This window comes from Podarcis erhardii (genome assembly GCF_964252035.2).
Source record: "Podarcis erhardii genome assembly, chromosome: 9".
NCBI classification, from domain to species: Eukaryota; Metazoa; Chordata; class Lepidosauria; order Squamata; family Lacertidae; genus Podarcis; species Podarcis erhardii.
In genome coordinates this window covers 4,390,851-4,413,299 of record NC_138512.1, presented here as the reverse complement: position 1 = coordinate 4,413,299, position 22,449 = coordinate 4,390,851, and the positions used below count along the sequence as shown (strand labels likewise).

The following is a 22,449-nucleotide window of genomic DNA, read 5'->3' as shown; positions in this document are numbered from 1 at the left end:
TTATAGTGGGATTTATTTCTGACATGGTTAGTATCGCAGCCTTTGCTGCCTTTGCTAACAAACACTTCAGAAACAAGAAAAGGAAAGAGGCACCAGCATACATCAGTTAATATGTAAATAACCTATATTGCAAGGCAATTTACACATCTATTTACACATATATGTGCATGTTAAAAATCCAGCAGCATTCATTATAGAGAATTATGATGAATAGCTTTCACATGAAGATTCCATGCCACAGTGGAGGTCAAATGGGCAGATTGAAGGAAATCCACTTAATAGTCCATTTTCAATGGCAAAATAAAATAATTCCTTCCAGTAGCACCTTAAAGACCAACTAAGTTAGTTCTAGGTATGAGCTTTCGTGTGCATGCACACTTCTTCAGATACACTGAAACAGAAGTCACCAGACCCTTCTATATAGTGAGAAGGTGGGAGGGGTATTACTCAGAAGGGTGGTGGGAATGGGTGATAGGCAGATAGCTGGGATGAGCCTGTTGACGACTCTTAACGACTGCAATAGGTCTTACAGGAAAAACTTAGTTGGTCTTTAAGGTGCTACTGGAAGGAATTATTTTATTTTGTCTTGACTATGGCAGACCAACATGGCTACCTATCTGTAACATTTTCAATGGGTTCCTTTGACACCCCAAGTTCTGATCTGTGTCCAGGAAGTCCAGGAAGTAAGAATCAGGTCAGTTTATTTTTAATTGTGGGCCAAAATCTTCAAGCTTCCCTTTTAATATGTTTCCTCTTCAGTCACTTTCCCCCCTATAATTAGAAAGCCTTTATCACGTTGATTTTTCCTCATAGAAAAGTTGATCTAACAACTTTGATAATTTTAGTTACTCTTTTCTAGTGTACAATTGATGTTTTGATTTAGGTGAAAATGATTTTTAGGTGTGCACTGTAGAATTGTAACATGTGAAGGGACTCTTAATTAACAGCATCTTCCTCACGTCTTCTGAAAGGTGTCGCAGGGTACCCAGAAATTCACACCAAAATTAAATTAACCCTATATGGTCCGACCATTTGCTTGTACTCTGCAATAGACATTTGCATTTGTGCATTTAAGCATTAGTTCCAGGATTTGAATTCCAGCAGTAGAGCCTGTTTCCTCTGGCAGAAGGCCTCAAGTGAACATCAGCTGCAGGAGGTCTCTTTGAGTACAGGGAGAAGAAACGGAGGAGACAGGTTGATTAATGGCATCTTTGCAACCAAGTCTCATATACTGATGTTATGACAGCTAAGTAGCTTGAATTGCACCAGGGAATTTTGAAGCACTAACAATTCCCCACAGAAATCCTAAGGCTGCTTGGCTAGAAATTTTACTGCCCAGATACCGCATGGAGCTTATGCCAGCAGGTACTGAAATTATTATCCTGCTCATTAGTAAGAGATTTAAAACCTGACAGCCATTAATTTTATGATATGATTCTGTCAGAGATTCATTTAAAAGCTTTAAGTTTATAAATTGCTCTTGTCGCCAGCAAACATCCCATTAACTTGAATGTGAACAAGGCCTTATCAGCAAAAATCAATGCTAATTTGTCTCTTGAGGTTGAATAAAGTTCATATCACAGGCAGCACCAACAAATAATTTACGGGGGATATAGAAATTTTTGGCTTCTTGTACAAAATACAGCAGCTTGCATTAAATCTGGAGAATTTGAGGATGAAGCTACATGCCATTTTTCTTTAATTAGAGTTGGGGGGAGGGAGGAGATAATAATCAGAATTGCAATGAATGAGAAGAGAAAGTTTAATTCTTCTCCCCAGCCACAACTTTTCCAAATCATCCCCCACCTCAGGCTAGAACGCTGAGCAAAATAGCTGGCACCAGTGGGAACTTTTAAAGTATTACCTGTAGGCAGCACATTATCACTGAGGTCATGGCTGGAAAGAAATGGACCAAACTCTGCATACTGTAATCCCAGTAATCACTACACAAAGACGGAAAGATGGAAAATAATGCTTATTTTGTACAATTCCACTTTCCTTATATCTGAAACATTTTCTCCTTCTTTTTCTAATTGCAAAGATCAGATCCTCAAAACGAATCTTACATAAACACACCTCCTTTTATGCTCAGCAGATATCAGGCAACCAGCCTGCCTTGTTGCATAGTTGTTCTGTTGGGATTTTTAATATACTTCAACTGAGAAAGTAGATGCTCAGCTGAACAATTTGTGACCATTAACATTAAAAAATCTGGCAATGGAACGTTTCTGTGGTGCCTCCCCTTCCCTTGATGCCCTAAGCATATGCTAATTTTGCTTAATGCTTAATCCAGCCCTGCATGTTACTTTTTCCAAGTTCACATTGAAGAAGAAGAAGAAGAAGAGTTTGGATTTGATATCCCGCCTTTCACTCCCTTTAAGGAGTCTCAAAGCGGCTAACATTCTCCTTTCCCCTCCTCCCCCACAACAAACACTCTGTGGGATGAGTGGGGCTGAGAGACTTCAGAGAAGTGTGACTGGCCCAAGGTCACCCAGCAGCTGCAGGTGGAGGAGTGGAGACGCGAACCCAGTTCCCCAGATTACGAGACTACCGCTCTTAACCACTACACCACACTGGCTCTCTCATTGGAAAGGTACAAGTCTAGTTTTTATATCCATCGTATTTCTAAATAAAATGTGCCCTGCTTGTGCTGGCAGCTTGTGGTTACATGTGAAAGCAGAACATACACAATGCTTGTTCTGAAGCTTGCAGTCAGATTCACCTTAGCTCGGGTCAACCTGCTTGACATTTAACTCGAGCAAAGTTCCTATCTTTAATCCTTAACCAAATGGGAATGGGAAATGTTGGGATGAAGATGAAGAAGCAGGAAGCAGGAAATGAGGTCAGCAGCTCTAGGAGTATCAGTCTAGCACCAGATACTAGGAATCCGGGAGCTGCTGACCTCATTTCCTGCTTCTTCATCTTCACATTGAGAGAGGAGGAACATTTTTCATGTCTTCTGCTAAGATGCAAGAGCTAGCATGGCTCAAGGCAACTCCACCTTCTGTAGAACCAGGATTCTTTCTTATCAAGCACATACTGTATTTCTAATGTAGCTTTCATATTTTCCCTCAACTCAGAGTCTCAGTATCAGTGTGCTCCTTCAACAGAGATTCAGTATTCAGTTCCGCTTCTGCTGAGCATTTTAACTCCGAAACCACATCAACATCTGGCGGGCCAAAGGTTCCCCACTCCTGCTTTGCAGAATTATGCAAACAAGAGAAATCAAGTCCCTGCCGCTGAAACACTCTGAAACAGGCAAGGGAGAGGGAAGGGCAATTACATGCATTTAAACCACGAATGCAGTTCAGGGCCACCACTGAAAAGCAACCTTGCAGAGATCTGTTAGTTGAACTGTTTCCCGGAAATAATTCATCCAGATGAGTGTAGGCTTGAAGGGTTGGGAAAGGGTGTATCAGAAATCACAAACATCTAAAGAGGCTGCCCAAAGTTTTGTAGGCTGCAATCCTGTGCACACTTATTTGGGAATAAGCTCTGTGGAATACAATAGGATTTATTTCTGAGTGAACATGGTATAGGAATGACCACTCCCCACATTAAATGGAGGGCGCCCTTTGCATGGTTGCGCACAGCCCCGGGACCCTATGCGGCAACATTAGCACAGGCTTGGCTTCACCTTCCCCCAGGTGAGATACCTGGAGGTCTCCACCTACCTCAGTCAGTTGCCCAATCCCGCCTGGGGAAGCGTTGCCAAGGTGATCAGGCCAGGAAGGGGGAGGGACCACCTGCCCACACAATAGAGGGAGGATCTTACCTGGGAATCTTCAGTCGGCTCCAGAGCTTCTCCCACCTTACCCACCCTCAGTTAAGACTTCTTTTGCAGGTTAACCTTTTCTCCACAGGTACGTGGGCACTGCTACATCAAGGTCGCTGTTGAAGGGCCGGAAAGGAATTCCCCTGCATTGGCAGGTTTGCCTTTCCCATAGCAAAACGTCACAACTTTGGCGGTATCAGGCCTTGGTCAGAATCCTTTAGTCCATCTTCCCTGAATGGGGGGGGGCATGAAGCGGTGACCCACGCCCCCTCCTTCTTGTGGCGGCGATACCAGGGTTCCCCGTTAAAGGGGTTGTTTTAAGGGGAGGCTTTGGCCGTACGCCTAGAGGTCGTCATTGCTCTCCCCTGCGACGGCAGCGTAACGGGGGCGGGCTCTCTCTCCTTGACCATATGTTCTTCAGAGCCATCCCACCCACCCCCCACATTGGATAACCCTGATGTTCCCTAGATCCCCGGCTGGGGGCTGGGGAGGGATAATGCCCAATGCCTGAGCCAAGGTCTACCCACATCTGAAATATAGTACAGTTGTGCCCAGTTTTAATCCCATAGCACATTGTCTAGAGTCGTTATTCCACACAGGGGCCACCCAGGGTTTGAGGAACTCCGCCTGTCTATGCAATGTACTGCTATACATTCTCCATTAAAGGACAGCGTAGCTGTTTAACAAAACAATAATTACATTCCACTGGCCCAGACAGTGTTTGACTTTTATTTCCAGCTCTGGTGAAATAAAGTTGCTATGGTGCATCATTTCTACTTTTGCTATTTCTACAGAAAGATGCATCATTAAAGTGTTATTTTCTTGAAATTCCACTCAATATGCTTATTCAGAGGCTATCAATATATGAACACCCATTTCAGGTATGCAAACCACCTTAGATATAAATAATGAAAATAAAGCAGAAGACTAATGTAATGAAATGTCATTCATCATTTGCGTAATAAAATGCTTTTGTGGTGGTCTCAAAAGCACAAAGGAAAGACATTTGCTTACTGAATCCAACATTAATCCCCCCCCCAAGTCCATTTGTTAAGACAATAATTACTAACCTCAAAAAGGGGGAGGGGAATTGGTAGAAGGCTTAGCTGTACTGCATTGAAAGAAAAAACATATAAAGCAGGGGTGAATTGCACAGGCATTCTGCTTAAATTGCAGATAAAACAACATAATCAATGTGTTCTCATAAATATATTGTGGCTGGAGAGATTGACCTGGTTTGTTTTATGGAGACCTGGGTGGGCAAGCAGAATGAAGTTGGTCTTACCCAGTTGTGCCCACCTGGGTACTTGATAGTCGGGTAGGAGAGATCACTCTTGTCTATAGGAATCTGACCTCTCCCCAGGTTTCTCATCTGCTTGATTGGGGATCTAGAGGATTTGACTTTGCTTTTGGCACTCAGCACCGTTTCCCTGGCTGAGCTGACAGAGGTGGTCTTGGATGTGGTGCTGAGGACCTCATTCTAATAGGTCCCCTGCCTCTATGAAGGGAGAAAGCGGATGAAAGTCTAAATCTCAGCTGGAGGCTATGTGACCATGACAAAGAACTGATGTTAAACTCCCACACTCCCAGATCACCCTCTTCTGGCCTGGTCAAAAAGACTCTGAGCCACCCCAGACATAGTGGTCTCAGCAAAGGGTTGCAAACAACTTTGGAGAAGAAAAAAATCAACAACTTTTGTGTCCAGGTTTTCACTTTTTGAAATATGGCAACCCTATATCAGCATGAATGGGCATGTCATCATGGAGTGGATTTCATGTGTGTCACTTTTACTGTCAAAAAGCAACTGGAGCCTTCTTAAAAAGGTAATAAAACAGATGGCAACTACCTAGAGCAAGAAGAATTCATGGGAGAATGGATTTAGTCTAAACAATTGTAATGCGACGTATTTGAGGTATGTCCACAAAGCCTTTATTCTGCCCAATACCTGAAGGCATTTTATGCTTAGTGTACTATTCCCACCAGCCTGAAAAGGCATCAGTAGCATCCCGTGAGACATTATTTGCTCAATTATGTGGCTGCTCACGGATTCTTCTTCTTTTTTAATGAGATTTAAAAGTCCCATCTACACTTGTAGAGTTAAAGCAGTATCATAATACTCTAAACAGCCAAAGAATCCTGGGAACTCGACTCACAGTCTCGCAAGCAGCGTTTTAACAATACAGTCATACCTTGCGTTAAAGTAGCTTCAGGATGAGTATTTTCGGGTTGCGTGCTGCGGCGACCCGGAAGTAATGGAGCGCATTACTTCTGGGTTTTGCCGCTCGCACATGTGCAGATGGTCAAAATGACATTACATGCATGCACGGAAGCGGTGAAACATGACTCACGCATGTGCAGATGTGGGTTGCATTTGCTTCCCAAAGGAGCCGTGGTGATCTAAATCTGAGCGTAATTCATGCTGGGTTCAGAGCACGCAGCCCAAGCAGGTATGGCAGAGTGAAGCAATGGATCAATAAAGGAACAGAGAAGAGGAAATTGTTTTGTGCCGCCTACAAAGTTCAGAGTAAGCATGCACAGGATTGGGCGGCACCTAATGAGAATGAAAACAAGGAACATTTATGTTTTATTCTAAGTGGTCTATGTACCCTTCTCTAGTGAAGCTATTTGTATAAAATAGTTAGCAATGTGTTTTAAGGCAATTATAGGTTCCCCCCCAAAAAACACTTCATTATTTAAGGCTACAATTCTAAACAACTTATCAGATAGCAGGTCCTATCTAACAGTCAGACTTCTTTCCAATTTTTAACTGTGTGTGTTTATGTTTAACCATTTGTTGGTTATAAAAATCATTTTATTCATATCTTTACAAAATTCCATGAAGTTATTTTTCTTGAAATGTGTCTATGTCAGATAAATACATTCAATATTCCTAACTGACCCTTTGTTTGCTCTATCATAGTGTGTGCTCCCTTTTCATTTTGCTTTTAATTTAAAACTAATAATAATAAAGTACTACCAAGGAAGGTGTTGATAGTACTGTGGAAAGTACAGAGATAGCAAATGAGGGAACAAAGATGTTATGCTTCACTTGGAAAAAAGAAATAGATATTACAGCTCCCTGAATATCACGTTTTCTATTTGTTGTGGCAAGGGACCATATCTGCAATAACTGGGTAAAATGGGTGGCTTGATGAAAGTACTTTGTGTGACAAGACTTGAGCACTTTGTCTCTAAGGCTAAAAAAATATTTACCAAGTTGGGAGTCTTCTTGAATTCAGTGGCACTAACATCTGAACACACACATTTGTGAGAGAGGGGTCTCCATCATATCTCGTGTCTTAAGTACATTATTTGAAATGAGCAAGCTGATCCAAGGAAGGGTGACATGAAAGGGGAGCCATTACAGGCATCGTTCTTTAGGGTCATCATTTTGAGAAGAAATTAGGATGACCCTTCACCCCCCAGTTGACCATATATTGAGGTTCCTCAATGGGATAGAAATCTTATGCCTAGGACACATTTGAGAGAGCTGAAAATTACTGAGGCCCACCAGCAATCAGAAATTAAACTGTGACAAAGTTTGACAAAATCAGATCCAGTTACTTACATCATTTTCTATTGATATCTAATCCGTTTTAGGAAATTAGTAAATCCTTTGTCACACTAACTTCTTTTTGACAAGGAGTTCTATAGCCCAGCTTTTCTCAAGCTTAGTAAAGACATTGGTTCTGGAAATATAATGAACCCCTCCTCAAAAGAAATGGGTGATCAAGAGTGGAGAAGGTAATCCATTTTATCCCCACCCCCTTTCATTCCTTATGCCTCTCAAAGTATTTTTACTCATCTCCAGCCATTTCTACTTCTCTTTTTCAACCTTAACTTGCACCTTGTCCCTTCCAAACTGCTCCTTTCTTTCATTCGTCTATAAAAGCTTTCCTCTCCCTTTCTGTTTCTAGTTTATTTTTATTTCTTCTCATTATTTTAAATATTGGATTTTAATCTCTCTTTCTAATTTCCTCCAGCACTTCCTCCTTTGTACCACAGTGGATGCAGACCTCTCTTTCCTCCCTCTCTCAAACTTCCGTGTCTCCCAGCCACCCTTTCCTCTGCAGAAAGTTCCCCCGAAGTCAACAGGATATATGACCTAGGAAGTATGTGTTAGAAGGAGCAACTTTTGCAGGGAAAAATAAATGGGCACTTCCCTTTCATTCTTCCATAGTTACTCATCCATGTAAATGTGATAAAATCAATATACAATCACAGGAAATGCTTGATTTAGTCTTCAATGGGTGAATTTCACGGGGTCACACCTCAACTTCACATTTATTTAGGAAGGTGTTTATGAGAACAAATAGCTATGAGAAAATTAGAGGGAAATGTACCATTGATATAGCTATGTACCTTTTTAAGAATTGCTCAAATAAACTCTCCCCAAGGGCCAGTCTGGACGTTACTTTTTCAGGTATAGCAGATGTGAAAGTCACTCACGCATATGCAGACCTACAAAGAAGTGGATTTGAAAACTGCTGGTTCTTGGGTTTAGCCCACAGCCAGATGTTTGTGGGGGGACCATCGCTCTGAGGTAGAGAACGTGCTTTGCATACAAGGTGATCAATTCAGTCTCCAGTTGAGGAATCCCAAAGCTGAGAAATGTCTCTGAGAAGACCCAAGTGGGCCACTGCCAGCAGATGCAGAGAGCCTGTGCCAGATACTCTTCTACATAGGGAGAGCTCTGTTCACATTACTCCCCACACCCACATCCATTCAGTGAATGAAATCTGAAAGTGGGAATGGGGCTCCAGAGGGTAAACTAACATTACCTTCAATTTACAACTTGCTGCTCAAGTGGTTAAACCCCTGCCACACACTGCAAGGGGTTTGGGTGATGCAAGCAGCAGTCCCCAATATCCACATTCACGCACCAATCTGGCTATGAACAGATCTAGATAATGCCTCCCAGTTACATTACCGATATGGGATCGGTGGAGCAGTGGGCCATGAAGTGGCTTACTTGGGGGTAATAGGACCTCTGGGGTGACTAGCGGGGAGGGAGGGAGGAACCTACCAGAAGGCAAAGCAGTGGTGGTGGGAAGTCCCAGACACCAGCAATGTTAACTGGAAATCGTACCAGACATTCATGCTGCAACCAGCTTGTAGCTGCCCAAGACCAGCTCCAAGTTGCACATAGACACTTCACTCCCAAAGAGCAGACTGAGCAGGAACACAGTCCCCTGGGCACGTAGTCTCCCCCACCATGGTGAGATGTGGTCCAATTTGATTTAAAGTATGGTAATTATTTCTGGGTATGTCTATGAATTAACATATTGAAATGTTACATAAATCTGCATCCCCTTTCAGTTATTTTGTATCAGGTAGATGTTACAGGTTTCTAGACTAGATGGTGAACACTCAGCTTGTTTCCAGTGACTTCAGTTCCTTAACTCAGTGGTAGCATAGGTGTTACAACTTCATATTTTGGTTCTTAAAGAAGGTGGTACTTTCTGCCAGTTACCCAACCTTTTAAAAATCCCACTCCTGAGGCACTTCTAGCAGTATAACAGACCCAAGGGATCACCACACCCTCTTAACTGGATTTGGATTCTTCTCTTTCTAAAAGATCTCTCATCTCCTGGCTGAAATGAGACCCAAGTAGACGGTATCCTCCCAGCTCTACTTCTCCTTGCTCAGACCCAGCCATCCCAGTGAACTCCTGGCTTAATACTCTCACAGGACACTCCACAATGTCCTTCACACTAAGCTCAAAGACTCCTTTCTCGACCTCACAGTGGATGTATCTGCCCAGAACCAACCCTCTCTTCTCACTCCAACTCTCTCGCTTAAACCATCTCCCTATCTGAACACTCCCTCAAAAACTGCTCCTTTTATTTTGCTGCTCCACCCCCAGCAGAGAGAGGCTCTAGTCCTTGGATGGAACTCCAAGTCACTGACTGCATCACCAGCCTCTGGCCTGCTTCTGCTGTCCATCACAACATGCTTGTTGCCATAGCAGGGCAGGACTCCTGCAGTTTCTACCTGGTCCTCCTCAGATGTCTTATACCTGTGGTCTGGGAATAAGGGCGCTGGACTACAGAGGGCTTAAACCACCCTTACAAGCTGTACTGCCAACTATGCCACTGCCATCCTGGTTTGCACAGCACACATGTTAAGCAAGCAACCATTAAACAAAATGCACAGAGAATCTCCCCACCCCCTGCAAGAGGAGTCCGTTTGTTTGTTTGTTTGTTTGTTTGTTGATAGCCACCAACAGCTGGACTGCCTGTCCCTTACATACCAGCAAAGCACCAGCAAGTTCAGCTAGCAAGAGACTGCTGCCAAACATTTCTTGGGAAGGGGAGCTCAAGCTGCAGGAACCAGCAGCCAGGAGCCCCTCCTTTCCCCAGGGGGTGCCCGGGAATGGAAAAGGGTGGACAAGCAATAAGAGCAAGCAGGAAAATTCATCACACACCCCCAAAAAGTGCCTGTATTGCTCCCCTGGACGCTGCCCAGCACCATGCAAGAAATGAACATTCATTTCAAGTCACAGATGAACACAGATGTATTGAGCTCCTGCAAGTCCATTAGCCTGATAACTCTCGGCTTGGCTTGCCACATGGACAGAAACTGCTGACAAAGGGAAGACGCAAGAGGCTGCACGCTTACAATATGCATTATATAATTATAATCTATTAAAGATAAAGAATCCAGGAAATTTTCAAAAAACGCTGTACTCCTCCACAGTTTATTAACTGTCATATGACCAAAAGAAACTGCTAGTGAGCGAGAACTCTGGATTTCCTGCATAATATTCCATATTTTTCCACAGTTAATCGGATGTTGGTATTTATTCTCAGCAAATGTCTTAGTCTTGCATTCTGAGGAATCACCCCAAGCACGCCCAAAAATATGTTTTGAGGAACAAACTGAAGTTTTCATGGACTATTCATTAATATCTTATTTTTCCTGTGGGCTTAGAATGACTAGTTCCCATGCCAAACACATTTACTGCATTCAGTGGCGGAGCTTCATGCTCGAGCACCGGGGGGGCGGAGAGCAGGTGGGGGCGCGGCTGGCGTGCGTCCTGGGGGCAGGGTGCCCAGCGCAGGGGGGGGGGCACCCAGCACAGGCAGGGGGCAGCCATGAAGGCACCCCACCGGGATTGCACTGGCAGGGGTGGGGCACTCCTCCCGGCCCCCTCTTCCTCCGCCAGTGACTGCATCCACACTTTATATTTTAGGTGTACATTTTTTAATTTGTTATCTATTTATTTCATAAAAATTGTAATAACCCCCCCCCAAAGCAGTTTACAAAAGATAAAACTGTAAAATTCAGAAAAAACCCTGCTTTAAAACATCCCAAAGTTAAAATACTAAAACAGATGAAGATTACCCCAATTTTCTATGCATCTGGGTAGGTTTGTCTAAACAGGAATGTTTTTAGCAGGCACTGAAAAGAGGAGAGTGAAGCCACCTGCTGGGTCTCAGTAGGCAGGGAGTTCCAAAGTGGAAGTTCTGCCACACGAAACAATTTAGAAAAAACAAGTGCAAAGTGTAAAGTGACTCCCAGGCCGCTATTTGGTGACTGTACAGGATGTTTAGTCCTGTTGGTGATGGAGACGGGAAAAATAAACACTTCCTTCATTTCAATTATGTGCTATAATACACAAACAAAACGAGTCCTTTAGCTGTGGTTTGATGTAGCTTTGCCCGGAATCAAGGGTGGAATTCATTTCCTCATTAAGGTAGGCATGATGCACAATAGTTTCCTATTGACATACACAAAAATTGTTAATACGTTTAATTCTTTGTATCTATGCAGCAGCCAGAACTAAGAGCCACCTAATTTCCTGGCCTTTGCCTTACCGCTAGTTCTTTTTTCTTTTCTTTTTTTACTTTAACTGTTAATATTGCATGGAATATGAGGTCATAACAATAAAATTAATAACTCAACAAGGACAGATTTGGCTTTAAATGGCCTGTGTTTGCTGCTTGTTTCTTCCTTGCTCTTATCATTAGTAGTGTTTTGGCTATAAATCTGTATATTTTAAATTTGAAATAATCATTTCAAAAATAAAAGGCAGTTGAAGGCTAGAAGAGGAATGTCAACAACCCCTCCCAGGGTATTTACATTTGTTCAAGTTGTATATGTCTCCTCGGGATGAGAGATAAAAACAATTCCGTTTGCATTTAGAGGTGACCCTGATCTGCACCTTCCAAAACAAGGTGCCAACCAAAACTTAATCATCCTTCAAAATTCACACTTCTCCAAATTTTGCAGTGCCCTTCTCCAAACAAGCTATGTGCATGTGAGATGGACTGGGGGGGGGATCACATATTAGTGAAAATAACATTGAAAAGGCGCTTGCAAAAATGTGTGTATTAGGAGAAATTTGCACTAAGATGCTAAAGAAAATTCCTGAGGGCTTCTTTTGAAAGAAGACTTTGCAAACGGATGTGGAAATGTGGAGAAATGAACTTATGAATGGAAAAATGAAAAACTGGGAGAATCTAAAACTGGCAGATTTAACCATCCCTAATGGCTCCCCATCTGGGCCCTCAAACAAATGAACTAGGAGGGCTGTTAAATTCTCAGGATGCCATTTGCAGAGTACTAGAATTTGGTTATAATCATATCTAATTATAGAGTGTCACGTGTTGGCATTGTTTGACACATTTAAAATAAATAATTTTTTAAAGGAAAGTTGACAAAATGTTTTGCAAATGAGCTAGCATTGTGAGTTAAAATATAACACATGATTTTAGCCAATTAAGGATGTGTGAGTTGTTCTATGTGTCAGCTTTCTTTCTGCTGCCAACATCCGGGGGTAAACAAACTCAGAATGCCATTTCTTTGGATTGTGTTTGGTTTTAAACTGATGTAATAACATGGAGCAATCTAGCAGCTTAGGTTTGTCGGAATAGGCTCCATGGGTTGTTACTCAGGAAAGCTTGTTCACTGAAATGTTCATAAAATTGCCCATCAGTTTAAATACAGTTGGAGAGTTCAGCTACAAAAGGGAAATTATTGTGAAAGTTTTATCTATCCTCTTTCTCACATTTCTGACACTGCAAAGTGAAGCCACGGAAAGCTGGTGTGTTAAGATTTCTTCAAGCTGATTAATTTTATGGCTATCCAAAGTGCTCCGGTTTTAAATGAATTGTTTGAATACTAAATTATGCAGCTTTACGATCCAGGAGATAAGCTGGATTCTAAAGATGCCTCTGAGACTTCACAAAGACTGCATTAGGAGCTCATTATTGCCGGCACATTTAACATGGTTAAAGTAGGGGAAAATAGCCATTAAGTTAATTGTAATAGTTAAACTGCATTAATTTGAAAAACTGCTCTGGAAAATGCTCATGCAGGAGGACAACTTATTTTTCTTTTCATTTCACCTGCGTTTGTGAATATGACAAAAGGTGAAGGATGGTTAAAAGCATTTTTGGCCCACCCCTTGCAGCTTGAAGAAACACGCAAAGCACTGCTGATCACTGTGATCTGTGCCAAGATGTTTTAGAAGAATGAAGATGGTGCAGTGAAGATTTCAAAATGGTGCACTCATCTTGGAGTGAGATTAAAATGAAGTGCTAAACAAAGCCATTCACTGTGTTTCTTTCTGCCCTTCCTCTTTTTTCCCTACATGACATCACAGAAAATTGAGAGCGACATTTCAAAGCCCTAGTATTCGGAATATATTCAAGATGAAATGGCAAACAATGGGAATGTTGATTTTACAAGGATTTATTGTGGCCTTTGCATAACAATCAGAGGTAGCGGTGATTCTCCTGAGGGGAGGGTCATCGGATGGCCTTGCAATGTGGGGCGGGGGGTGCAGTATCTTCTGCTGCTGCTTCCTTCCCTAAATACTGTGTCTGTTTGAAATGATCCTCTGTTTACCTCCCACTTCCCTGCCCGGCATACTCTTACAGTACTTCTCTGACTGCTCTAGTAGTGTCAAGATGATGCTTTATGTGGAAGGTTTTGGTTGTGTTCCTTTTGATGTTTTATTTATTGTTTATGACAAATTTTGTTGCGTTTTTAATTGTGTGTTTTTTCCATGTTGTAAGCCACCTTGAGCATAGTTTTCACTGTGGAAAGGCGGCATATAAATAAAATGATGCATGAATGTATGTATTTTATTGGGAATTGTATTGAGGTATTCTTATGCAAAATATTATGAATGTTCAAAGTGAATAAATGTCCTCATAAGCTCCATTTCCCACCTAGCAAGTTGCACAGCTGAGATGAGGAGGCGGAGAGCCAGGTGCTTCCTTCCTCCTGCTCATCATCATTGGAACAGCATCGGAAGTTATCTGTGTGAGAGGGAAGGCAGGCCTGAGGGGTGGGGTGTTGGGGAGGAGGACAGCTATTGGGGGATTGGGAAGTAGGGGCAGGTTTAAGAACTTATTTAGATAAGCTTTTTAAAAAACAACACCTTTTTTAATAAACAACAGAGAAGTGCAGCCATCAATAATGCGGAACTCTTGTTTTTCCTATGCTTGGGCACTGTAAGCTTGATGGTTTGTTGCAACTGAGTATTTGAATTTAACTCCATTGGAAAGCATTGGGCTTGAGGTGATATAGTTCTGCCTGTGGTTTTCATACCTGTGGCCCGTTCACATCTGCAGGTCTCCAAGTGATGGACATGCATCACTTGAACACAACTGATGTGTTCATTAATCTCCATCAAGCCTGACATGTTTGTCAGTGAGGACAATGTGGCTTGCTACTTTTTGACTCTTCAGATAATGCATGTTTTACAGAACTCCAGATGTCTGCACTCAATAAAACATTTGACAAAACCGAAACAAAACAAAAAAAACCCCTGATGTGACCTTTACTAGCCCTAAATTGTGTGTGTGTCCACAGAAACTTGTACTTACAATGTAAGTGCATTTTTCTGACCCTTTTCTAGTTAGATTAGTGATTTCAGTATAAAGGGGGTGGGTGGGTTTCTGGTTAACAGAGAGCAGGCATTGGAGGCCTCCTGAAGAAGGACGTGCCAAGGAGCCAACAGCTCTGAAGATCACCATGTTGTATTAACCATTGCATACCCATACAGTGAAACTTTATTCCAAGTCAAGCAGGGGCTTCCAGCTTACTTCTATAAGTGCCCAAATTGGCTGAAAGTCTCTTTTCTTGCTTAGCTAGTTTAGCATAAAATAGCTAATTAACATTGTCAGCAGAAGATTAGTTGTTAGGCACTTACAGGATGACAGCCTTAATCCCCATTTTATCGCTAAATGAGAAAGCCTCTGTATCCAAAATGTGTTTATTTCTTGGAAGCAGCCTCACATATACATACTTGCTGACAAGTACAAAGTGGGAGAAGCAAGGTGCATTCTGGGTAAACGTGTGGTGATGAGGAAACCAAGCACCTCATTAGTATGCACTTACTTTTTGTAAGCAGCAGCTAGAGAAATGCAATACTAAACTTTAAGCTAATTTGTCCTGCTCAGTTCCGTGGGACCAAATCAGCATAAACCAAAGTGTTCGAATATAAGAAGAAGGTTGTGGGTGGTCAGGTGTCTTATTTTTGCAAATGACAGTCCTCTATTTGAAGGATACCAGACTAAGCAGGCACACAGGTCACCTTCCCTGCTAAAGTGAGATATACCTGTATCAAAATACATACTGGTGGTTTCTAAATTTGCAGCCATGCATATGCATTAGTATATGCAAATCTGTGTCCTCCTTCCTTCTCTTTTTGGGTAATGTGTAAGATTCTATCCACCCACATATTTTAAACGTTTCTTCTCCCCCTGAAAGTCCAGGGAAGCCTCAGCTCAATTGGAGCAGGTCTGCAATATTCCTTCCTCTCCACAAAACCCACCCAGTTAGTGGTGTGGAATTTATACCAGCTGCCACCTTGTTTCCAAGCTCAATTCAAAGTGCTGGTATGAATCCTAGTTGGAGGTTGGGGGACCTGCTAGAGCAGATTTTAGGGGTGGGCAAGGAGAGAGGAGTGAAACCCTCACTCACTTGCGTTGGATACAACCTCTTTGATGTTTTTTTTTAAGGAACTATCTAACTTTTTTTGTGCTTTGGCAGAATGTGTGTTTGTTAGCTCTTTCTGAGGGAATGAAGCCTGCCAAAACTGAGAACAAGAGCTTCAGTGGTTTTCCAGGCGCCAGGGAGACACCCTCTGCTCCTCACCCCTGGCATCTCCAGGTAGATTCCTGCCTGAGATCCCGGAGAGCTGCTGCCAGCCAGTGCAGACAATACTAAGATGGGCCAATGGTCTGATTCATTATAAGTCAGCTCCCTGTGTAGGCAAAGCTTGTGTGTCTGAACCTGAGCAGTCAGTGACTGTGATTCCCACTGCTGTTGCATTCCCAATAAAAGGAAAGGAGAAGCCTCTATGAGACAATCCTGTCTGAACCTCCCATTCCTTGGACTAGGTCCGTTTATTTATTATTTATTTTGAAAACCCATATCCCACCAATATTTTAGGATAAATTCAAGGCAGCTGATGGTAAATAAATGTCAGTAATAAAATATAAAACGATCCAGACCAGGCTTCCTCAACCTCAGCCCTCCAGATGTTTTGAGACTACAATTCCAAGCATCCCTGACCACTGGTCCTGCTAGCTAGGGATCATGGGAGTTGTAGGCCAAGAACATCTGGAGGGCTGAGGTTGAGGAAGCCTGATCCAGACCTATACCCTGTAACGTGCCTAGGAAGTGTCATGGACTGGACCCAGGGCTCCCAATCCCAGGCATGAAAGGGTGAAACGTTTCACATTATTTGTCTTGCTGCCACCATTCCCCGATCACTGCTCCCGCAGCTGTGGTTGCACATATCACTCCTAGCTGCCGCTACCAACACCTCACATTAGGATTAAGGGATCATGTGAAGCTTAGAAAAGCAGTTTGCTGCCACCCCATTCACCCCACTGCAGGATGTAATCACCCCCTGTACAAGTCAGGTGGAGGGTGAAATATACTCAGAGTCGCAAAGTGATTTCATGCTCTTTATTCAGCTCATAGTGGTGAGGAGGAATGAATGCAAGTCCCCTCAAAGTATCTGCTTTATATACATTATTTAACACAATGGGCTGCACATGATTGGCTAATTCTGGAATTCTACTGTAAGCCAATCAGGTTGTGGATTCACTTATATCTGGAGCATGATTGGGTGGTTCCTGCCAACCAATCATACTGCTGCATTGTTCTAGGACCAATCAGACTGCTGCATTCTGAATCCTATTGTTCTAGGACCAATCAGACTGCTGCAATTTGGATCCTATTGTTCTAGGACCAATCAGACTGCTGCAGTTTGGATCCTATTCAACTCAGTACATAACAGAGGGTGTGCAAATTATGCTGCCTCAAGTGGCAAGTCCTCCGCGAGGAAGGACTCATCCATCCCATAGCTTACTGTACTCTTGAGAGATTAGATCAAGCCCCAGAGAACATCTTGCTGCAGAAAGACGACCACCTTCCTCTTGTCCAAACAAAGCTTTTGTTTTATAAAACCAAGAATAAGACCCCAATATTCAGTGCTATTCAGTATGGCAAATGTTCCTTTAATTGGAAAAGCTTTAAGGTCAAATTTTATCCCCCCTCTCCACAAAACTCCTATTAAGGGTGGGATGTGGCTTTGAAACTGTTGGAGTGAACAACGGTACTGCCATTTCCTTGAAAACTTAAGCGTCTGCAAAATGCCATTAAGAGAGAAATTTTAAATTAGACACTCAATTAGTTAGTGATGTGGTGTAAGCACTTTTGGTGCTGGGAAGGGAAGGGAAATAGGCTGCCATTTGCCTCTCTCTCTCTTCCACTTTCCCCTTTGCACTTAGGAAGGACAGTCTAATTACAATGGTCAGAGTGGATGCCCTCTGCTCTCCTGTATGGCACAGAATGCTGTAAGTCTCACTGCAAAGGAAATACCAGGCAGCTTAAAAGCAGAGCTCTTCGAATTGGAACTTCTGACAGTATGACTTATCTAGGTTGGAAACATCTTCCCTTTCAAATTCTTGCTCTGACATTGCTTCATTTAAGATTGTGCTTGTAACTGGGAAGTAAAGGCTTCTTGCTGTCTGAGAGATAGTGCAGAAGACTCCCTGGACATCAAACGCAACATGTCAAGTTGCCTTATCCTGAGTCAGTCTAGTTCCATTTGTTGTGAATGGCAACTGCACTCCGAGGTCTTTCGCAGCCCTGAGAGCCCAAACCCTTTCAGTTCGAGATGCAGGGACAGTGTGCAGAACATTCTGCAAGCAAAGGATGTGCTACACTGGGGATGCCAACAGGATTTTACGGGCCCAGTGCCATGTATATAGACTGGGCCCTTCAACCTGCATGCAAAAGGGGATACAGGTTTGCATTAAATGTGCGTATCTTGTGTCCTCTTGTACACGTGGTTTGGAGAGCCAAAAAATAAATCGTCAGCCACACATGTAATAAAATGTATGGGAGACAGAATGTGAACAAGATCAAGCTTTCCCCATAAATGTATGCTATACTAGGAAATGTTTGCCCTGTTGAATTTCTGCCTCACACACAGCTGCTAAAGGCACAAGAACTCTGCTTTCCCCAATGCCAACGCTAAATCAAAACAACCCTGTGGCTGCTTACCTGGGTCTGGAGTAAACTCTGTTAAACATGAGAAGAATTACTGCACTGTAACGGAACTATGAGTGGACTGTCTTAAAGAGTGGGCCAGTATCTTATTCAGGTTGGCACCCCTGCTTGCATGAACAAGGAGCCAGGGTGCAAAATGCAGAGAGAATGTAATTCGCAGCTTGCAGAAGTCTATCACTAAATGCCAATTGATTCTTATACCTCGGGATCATGACGTATGTAGGCTTTTCCCTGATGCCTACCTCAAAGCATCAAAATTTATCTATGGAAAATGCTAATCCCCAAACGATTTCAAAGTCCAAGAGAGCCAGAGGAAATTAAGCATTTATATCCATTGGACTATTGCACTGCAACTTCTGTTACAGGCGTGGACTGCTAATCTTTGCTTATTCAGGGAAAGTCCCATCCTGTTTGGTACACTTGACTAGAATCCCATGAAATATTATTTCCTCTTTCTCTCATAAGTTGATGGTAAAAAAAAAAAAAAAAACCAACACACACAAAAGGAAAATCATGGGCAGCTGCCTTTTCTGCTTTTTTAAAAAAATGCTATTAACAATGGCTTAAAACAATAAGGAGCTGGTAAGAAGGGCTTTTGCAAATAGCATATTAAGGGGAGAAATGCACTCAGAGAGGTCTGTAATAAAAACACAATCAGGAACCTTTGTAAGGAACAAGGCATCATTTTCCAGCTTTGCTACAATAATTGCATGTATGCCTCTTAAAATGTGATGAGGTTTTTCTTTTTTAAGAATTTTAAAACTTTCCAATGCAAAACTGCCGAAATCAGGTGGTGAAGAATTATGTCACTCACTTGCTATGATTTCTTTCCAGTACTGTAGTTATTTTAGAAATATTTATTAACCATGTTTCTCCACATTCTCATAATTAGAAATGTACGTCTCCAGAAAACAAGCACAGTTGGATTCTGGAAATATTTCAAAAACCTCCCAACACTAACAGCTGCCAACCAGTCTTGTAGAAGCACTTGGAAAACATGGACAACAGGATGAACGAAAACTCTGCTAAAGGCAGTATAGTTCTGACTTTAAGCTTCGGTGTGTATGTGTTCCTTTAAATCCTGTTGCTTTTCATTATGCACTTTGAAAGCATCGTTAATTCTGAAGATATAATCTGAGGTCGATTAGCTCACCTATTGTGCATCTTACTTATCTGGGAGAGAGAAGAAATCACTTTCAGACCTACAGAATTTTCACCCGTGTGCAGCTGTTTGTGAAACTCTTAGAGAGTTCCCTGGGCCAGTGGCAAAGCCTTTGACTTGTTGGATCATTCTGCTTCTGGGACTTCAAATGCTACAGGCTCTTTGTAATAGTACCTTACTTCAGCTTGGCACCTCCACATCCTGCTTGATAATGCCAGGAGTCTGAAGCCCTGTGGGAGGAGGATATGACAGAGTAGCCCAGAAATAACCCGCTGTGCGCCGCTCCCACACTGCTAAAGGAGCCTTTCATTTGAGCACAGGGTATATGAGGGGACTGGCGAGGTTAGGTCATTAATTGCGTTTAAACACACTGTTGGCGATATTTGCATCACTTACCTCTCATACCCTCCAACATTTCTCCAATGAAAATAGGAACGTCCTATTCTATTATTATTATTATTATTATTATTATTATTATTATTATATTCTGCCCATCTGTCTGGAATGCCCCAGCCACTCTGGATGGCTTCCAACAGTTATAAAAGCATAATAAAACATTAAACATTAAAAAAACTTCCCTTTACAGGGCTGCCTTCAGATGTCTTCTGAAGGTTGTATAGTTACTTATCTCCTTTGCTCGGGGGTCGCATAACTCATACCTTCCAACATTTCTCCACTGAAAATAGGGATGTTCTAAGGAAAAGCAGGACATTGCAAGATCAAATCAGAAACTGGGACGGCTTCTGTAAATCCGGGACTGGGAAATAGGGACACTTGGAGGGTCTGACCTCTTGGCCTAGATAAATGTTTGCTTCAGCATTTGGTAGCTTAAAATAGTAGGCAGAAGCCAAAGACTTCTTTATGGCTTCAAGCATGGATCCAGAGGCCCTGTGTGATGAGAGGAAGGTCCCACGAATATGCCAGCAACCCATAGTGTCTGTGTTTAGCCATCTGTGCTAACCTTCTGCCAACCTACTTAGCTGTTTAGGTGAAGAATGCTGGCCTGGCCGAAGGGATGCTTGCCACCAGAGGAGCTTCTGTCATACATTCCACCCAAATTCATGAGGGCGAAATGTTTCTCCTTTAAAGCAGTGACACTGGTGCCATTCAGTCTGATAGCAGAACACATATAGCCAAAACAATAGAGCAAAACCTACACCCAAAAATATTAAATTTGGGTAGAGGGGGAGAAATTATAGCACTGTTAGTCATGGGATGATATGCTGATCTGAATTTTATGTCACTAGAAAAACAGAAATAGGGGAAAAAATATAGTGTTGTGACTACAGGTGCAGAGTTCAAGCACCACCTTTGGCAGCTGTTCTGGGGTCTCTGTGGGAATATATGAGAATTGCCATCTCTCTCCTAGTTGGCAGACACACTGCATCCCAGAGCTGGGGGAGAAGTAGCTGGAGGAGGAGGAGGAGGAGGAGGAGGAGGAGGAGGAGGAGGAGGAGGGCTCCATGACCTGGAAATGTTGGTGGTTGGACGGCTGGGGGTGGGCCTGTCCCAGAAGCTCCATCAGTGTTAGGATTGAGCTGTAAGCAGCAGTCAGAGATGAACTGGATGCCAGAAGCCAGGAGCTGCACTAAGGGATGAAAGTTGAGGGATGAAGCTGGAAGTTGGGGACCAAAGCTCAAGGCAGGAGCCAGAAGTCAGGACCAAAGAACCACAAAGGATACATGAAGACAGCAAAGGTCAGGAAGACCCTGGGCTCATCCATATTTAGCTTTACCCTGCATTTCTAGGCACAGGTCAGGGCTTTCCAGGTCTGTGTCTGAACACTTTTTCTTTAGCCCCAGCACTTTCCTCGCAAAAGCTCGCTCTTTACCCATGAAAACAATCCCACCATGAACTGACCTTTGCTCCGATTCAGCATGAAAGCAGTGGGACAACAGAAAAAGTGCTCAGACAGAGACCGGGAAAGTGTGGACCTGTGGGGCAAAAGGTAGGTGTGGATAAGCCCCTGTTGCCAAGTGAGGATTGGCTGGAACAGGAAGTCCTGGCTCAGTGTGGTGCTGATAATGCCAAGCTTGCAGGTTTGATCCCCATATGGGACAGCTGCATATTCCCGCCTTGCAGGGGGTTGGACTAGATGATCCCATGATTCTATGATTCTTCTACTCCTTTTTTCCAGGAGGATTCAGTGGCCAGCCTCTGCAGCCACTGGCCAGTGTTAGTGAGTGGGCAGAGAGTACTTCGTTACCCAGGGAGACACTGCAGTTTGGTGGCTGAGCACACGGGGATACTGCACACAGACTCCAAGGTCATCGGTTCAAGTCCCAGCAGCTCCTGACTTTCAGTCTGCTGCTCTGCTTCATGGCACAGGATCCTCTGTGTTGTGGTACAGGATCCCCCTTCAGGTCTGCGTGCTGCACCTCCCTTGGCCCCTATGGCTCCAGAATGGATCTAACCCCCCTAGTCAGTCATCTCCCACCCCAGTCCAGGGCACAGGTTGCAGCCTTGAAGGGATCCTGTCACCTTGATTCCTAACTGTGTCCAAGGATCAGCGACTCCCCGACTGCTCCCGGTTAAGGCTGATTTCTTGGCCTTCCATTTGGCTTGTTCCTGGGCTATACTTTGCTCTCTGTCAGGGTCCTCCTGACTCCTTCCCAGGCCTCCTCATAGGGGATGCAAGAGCTTGACATGTGGGCATCAACCAGGTGGTTTACCTGATGGGCTGGAAGAGTGGCACCATGAAAGCTGGAGCACACAGAAGCTGCAGGGAACCTCCCACTGTCACTTGGGAATGAATGGTGCCCATAGTGATCTAGCTGATGACCTCAGTGCAAAAGGATCTGCTGCCCAGCCAGTTCTACAGTTCGGCCAGGGCCATAGTGACACATTGATGGTACAGACCATTGTCTGGTCCTAATGCAAGTTCAGACGTCTTCCTGAATCAAGCGAAGGAAGGCTCACTGCCAGGATCCCACCATAAGTGTGTGCATAATGGAGTTTCCTATTCGAG

At 43.3% G+C, this 22,449-nt stretch overlaps 1 protein-coding gene and 1 long non-coding RNA gene across 2 annotated transcripts in view; both read right to left on the bottom strand.

The window, feature by feature from the left end:
• Window positions 1–22,449, bottom strand: part of LOC309349962 (uncharacterized protein) — a 236,711-nt gene that overhangs the window by 44,028 nt on the left and 170,234 nt on the right. The gene's annotated exons all lie outside the window — the stretch shown is intronic.
• LOC309350035 lies at window positions 59–1,949 on the bottom strand. The gene is made up of 3 exons (XR_014160275.1): window positions 1,865–1,949; window positions 614–661; window positions 59–274 (listed from the first exon to the last, which is right to left on the bottom strand). It is a non-coding gene; the product is annotated as an uncharacterized lncRNA (long non-coding RNA).